The sequence below is a fragment of the Sinocyclocheilus anshuiensis genome, unplaced genomic scaffold (genome assembly GCF_001515605.1).
Source record: "Sinocyclocheilus anshuiensis isolate Anshui unplaced genomic scaffold, SAMN03320099.WGS_v1.1 scaffold1045, whole genome shotgun sequence".
Lineage (NCBI taxonomy): Eukaryota > Metazoa > Chordata > Actinopteri > Cypriniformes > Cyprinidae > Sinocyclocheilus > Sinocyclocheilus anshuiensis.
In genome coordinates, this window is record NW_015555799.1 from 664,350 (window position 1) to 669,547 (window position 5,198).

Sequence of the window (5,198 nt, forward strand, 5' to 3'; positions counted from 1 at the left end):
GATATAGATATAGATATAGATATAGATATAGATATAGAGATATAGATATATATAGAGATAGATAGATATAGATATATAATTAGTAAAAATTATTATATCAAAATTTTCAATATATCATTTGCAAAAATTGTAGAAGTATTTGAAATACTGTATATAAGTTTAGATAGACAAAAACAGCTAACTAGTTAGTTCATTAACTTGTATGTCCTCTAACATATAGACATACATATAAGATAATTATTTGTTTGATCATTTTTCTGTCAATAACTTTAATAACTCACAACTTAAAACTCAATAACACAATTTTAAGGTCTTATGATCATTATTACAACATTGAAATACATTTACAAGAAAATACTATTTAAGTCTTTCTACTTAAAAAAAAATTAAATGGTTTACTTGCCGTTTCTCTGTAAGAGTTTACTAGCAATTTCTGATTGAAAATTGTTTTTACACCTTTTTTTTCAGTGCATTTTTTTTGTGGGGAAATTCATGAAGAAACCAGGTTAAATCAGTTCAAAATGACTAATTGCAAATATTATAGGAATGCACAAAGTATAATTGCATCATTGAAATCTGCATTAAAATGCATTTCATATACAGCAGATGAAGGTTTCATTTGCAGCTGCTGATGGGAAGCAGTGAGCAAGCTGTCTGCTGAGAAAACCGGCTCATATTTACACCAGCTTTTAATAGACAATGTTACAAATAATCTCAGGTTGCATTTGTGCCTTCTCGTCTTCAATTCAGACATGAATCTGGAGTGTTATGCTGTCTAGTAACCAAAAAGTAAGTGTTACGTTACCAAAGCATTACATAATCAAAGTCTTTCCAAACCTTTCTAACCTTTGATTAATTTTGCTGGCTGATGCACAGTCATGCTCTACTACAACCCTAGCGCTGATTTTTAACATGTCATGGCAATATTGTTTCTGCCAAAATACCATAATTATGTTGGTTTGTCACAATAGCAAATAGGAGTGACGATAATGTTTTTTGCATGACATGACATGTCTTCTGACTTCTGCACAACACACTAAAAATCCAATCGATCAAATAATGAGAGTTCGGTAAGGCGTTAATTACACAAGAAGTAAGTCATAGGGACAGAACTGGCAGCGTTTGCTGAGAATGACCCACATACTGTACTGCAGTTTTTTTATTATTAACTGTAAATAATACAAGTATAAACACAAGCCATTAAAGCTATGATTCTCAGCTAATGTTTTCAATATAGACACTTTACGTCAGTAGGAATAAGACACGTAGCTGCAGAAAGCAAGAGCTGCTGGACCAGTGTTTGCTTCACATGCTCTTGAAACTCTGCCATATTCAATTCATCAGATCTGCAGCGTCATACTTGACATTACATGCATGCAACCATACAAACCAGCTGCTAAGTTAGAGCCAAGAACAACAGTCTCACATGCCAGAGAGTCCTACAAAATCACCATAATTGGCCGGACATGCAGTGCTGAAGTGTCCAGTGCTGATTCAGGCCTTTGGGTGCCATTTACAGTGGCACAGGGTCACCAGCATATAAAGCAGCCCGCTGGAGAACTGATCAGTGCATTACATAATACTGTCAATGTGATGGAGTTCACTGCACAAAACCCAACAGACGTGCTGTGCTGCCAGTTTTGGGAGGAATACAGTTTGCACATGTATCCTTAACCAACAGATGCATTTACAGTTTGTCAGGAATGTGTCTGAAACCACTTCCTGAAGCTCTTTGTGTGATAGGATTGCAATGCATTTCAGTCTGTCTTTTCCTGATCGCATAGCTTTCTGATCAGTGAAAACATATGGCATGTTGAGAAACTCAGCAGTGTTTAACTATATGTCAGACATTGTGCCTTATGAATGTAAATTCTGGTAGTGTTGTAATGTGCCTTGCATAGCATGGTTATTATGTTGGCTTGACAAAGTAAACATTAGACAATGGGGGAAATAGGAGGTTGATAAAAGGTTCTGGGGTTGAAGGCCAGGGCAAAAATATGCAGTCACCTTTGTTTGAGGAAACCCTTGAAAACACTGTAAATTCTCAGATACAGTTGGCTTAAAGTCACAGCAAATGCTCCAATAGTGAGCAGAGAGCTGACATTAAGACCATCTCCTCTCAAATCTTCATCTTCATTAGGAGAACTTACTACAGCGCTGCTCTTTTAAAATAGCACTGCAACTAAAGCACAGACCAGCAGGACCAGTCTTTGAGAACACAGCATTTGCATGCAAAGCATTGCAGGTCACATGACCAGTAGTGCCGTCACAAGAAAAAGGGATCTGTTTACACTTGCCCTCCAGAGGCTCCAAGACAGAGTATTTCAGCCTGGCTGCAGAGCTCCAGAAAAGTAAGACACATTCTTTATAAGCTCCTCTCTCTCTCTCTCTCTCTCTCTCTCTCTCTGCTTTAGTGTTCAGAGTCTTTATGCTTTATAAATCCTGTCTGGAAAGACTCAGTCATTGTGGTGGTGGGTGTGTTGTTTGAATGTCACTAACCTCTACACTTCAACAGACCGACTGGCAGAGCTGTTTCATACAGTTAATAATGCAGAGAACATGCACAGCTGTTAGGCTGCAGTCTAAGTCTACGCATGCCATGGTTATGATATGAAGTATCTAGAATTATTTGCATAAACATACCTCACGTGTGTGACTAACTCTTAACTTGAGACCGAAAAATACCTCTACAGCAATAACTGATCAAATAAATGAATGTTTGAGCGTTTTGAATTCCAGTCAACTTTATACTGTTTATATGGTGAGGCAGTAACAGCTCGTCACGTCTATAAGCAGTGGGTTGCTCTTCTGGTTTTGTGTTGAGGTGTGATCCGTCGGTGTGACGGCTCACATGCCACAGTTGTGAGGAACGTCAGTACATTTATGTGCAGTGTTGGGGAAAGTTACTTTTAAAAGTAATGCATTACAATATTGCGTTACTCCATACAAAAGTAACTAATTGCGTTACTTTTTATGGAAAGTAATGTGTTACGTTACTTTCGCGTTACTTTTTAAATATGAGCAGGGCTTGATTGTTTTTAATATAAGAAGTTCTGTTTATAGCAAATGTAAAAGCCATTACGTAACTTGCGTTACTTGTAATGAGTTACCCCCAACACTGTTTATGTGTTCATAGCTGTCTCATAATGCCTCTAAATCTAGTTTTTGATGTAAAGATGTGTAGACTGATGTTTCTTAAAAGTGTCACTGGCTGCTTTACCGTACAGGATTTTAGTAATGTTCTTCACTGTATTTTAATAATGCACAATGCAAAATATTTCATCAGCTGTTATAAAATTGCAAAAAATGGTTAATTTACAGACATCTATTCACAAGTTTATCATGCTAAAGAAAAATGTAACTTTGAGTAAAATACTGCAAGTTTTGATCAGCAGAAGCACTGGTGAGAGTCAAATGTGGTGAAGTGTGTGAAAGCTTGTACTGTTCCTGTCTGTGTGGTAGGGATGGGTATCGTTAAGGTTTTAACAGTATTACTACTCTTACCGATACTGCTTATCGATCCGGTACTTTAACGGTATTCTTATCGGTACTTTTGTGTGTGTATATATATTGATATGAAATAAAACATTAAATATATGCATTATATTATAAAACATTATATATAATGTTTCTGTGGCTCAGTGGTAGAGCATTGTGTTAGCAGCGCAAAAGGTTGTGGGTTCGATTCCCAGGGAACACACATACTGGTAAAATATGTATAGCCTGAATGCACTGTAAGTTGCTTTGGATAAAAGCATCTGCTAAATGCATAAATTATTAATATATTAAGGATGTGAGATATTGACAAAAATATATCAATATTTTCTGGGATAACGATAATTAGACGATATTTTGATGTGTGTTATTGTGCTGATATCTTAAGGACTACTGTGGACAGCTGACTCCTTAAGATTTTGACATTCTTCATATTCTGTGTGGTGATCAGTTCACAGCAAAGAAAGAAATTAATCTTTTCCAATAAGTTTAAATTGATTTTTACCTTTTATGGGCATTTTTACCTTTTATTAGCTGCATCTGAAGTGGCATTTAGATGCAGTTACACACTGTTTAACAAATGCATTAATACTGTTTTGATATTTTAAACATAAAACGTCGAATACTGATATTTGAAATATAAAAAAAAAAAATGGAAAACTTTAAATGTGAAATTAAAACTGCCAGTAGGTGGCAGCAAGTCACTGTTAATAAGTGAGTCATTGCGACTGAACCGAATCATTTAAATGCTTGATTCATTCAGAATTGGATTTATATTTGTTGGCGAAATAGAGCAAAAGCAGTCAACATTGTGTCTAAAACGTAAGTGTCTTAATATTAAATTCTTGTTTATTGAACTGCTGTATAAAATCAATTTCACATTTGTAATCATGCTGTTTTTTGGTGGAAAAAAGTCAGTCTTCACGTGATACTGATTAACTATATGAAATGATATAAATATATACATTTCTGCCCCCATATCTTGAATTTTGTGATCATTCTAAATGCATTTTAATAAACTGAAGCCTAAGCAGTCAACGTGGTTGAATTTGCATGTTTAAATCTGAACAAACTTGAATCTGATGCAGAATCCACATGTGGAAATGTTTTGCCTCATGTGTCCCTCACGCAAAATTACAGATCACGGGATTACTATTGTGATGACTACATTTTGCCTGCGGAATTTCACTATACAAAGGTAAATGTGAGCGCATCATTACCCTGGATGTTTTATTTATACTTCAAGCCCAAAATCTTTTTTACCTTTCATAATGTTGGTTGCACTTTGGTAACTTTGCGGGTAGGGATGTAACGATTACCGGTTTGACTATAAATCGCGATAAAATACCCCACGGTTAGTATTACCGTTTCATATTTTAATTATCACTATAACCGTAATAACCGTATGCGATTTGAACAACTGAGGATAAATAAATACTGTACTGCACAGGGCTCCAGAGTGTGAGAAGTGTGAGACATTTTGCCATCATTTTTTCTGCCCGTGCGACTAAATTTTGTGTGCGGTCGCACTGGCGCGACCACCGCATTTCATATAACTATAAACTATGATAAAAGTTCATCAGCATGCATTGATTAATCCCTAAAAATAAAAATATTGCGACCAAATCATGTGCTGGTGTGACCAACTGAGAAAGTTAGTCGCAAAAGAGCGACCAGTGGGAAGAATGAGTCTGGAGCCCTGA

The 5,198-nt window shown here is 35.9% G+C and overlaps 1 protein-coding gene across 3 annotated transcripts in view; it reads left to right on the forward strand.

The window, feature by feature from the left end:
• The window catches only part of LOC107674927 (adenylate kinase isoenzyme 1-like), a 30,120-nt gene that overhangs the window by 2,249 nt on the left and 22,673 nt on the right, over positions 1-5,198 (forward strand). Inside the window, exon 1 of one of the 3 annotated variants that reach the window (XM_016469084.1) lies at positions 2,261-2,351. The exons of the other annotated variants lie outside the window; for them this stretch is intronic. The gene's annotated coding sequence lies outside the window, so the exon portion shown is untranslated. Of the gene's footprint in view, positions 1-2,260; positions 2,352-5,198 lie in introns of those variants that run through there. 3 annotated transcript variants of the gene reach the window in all.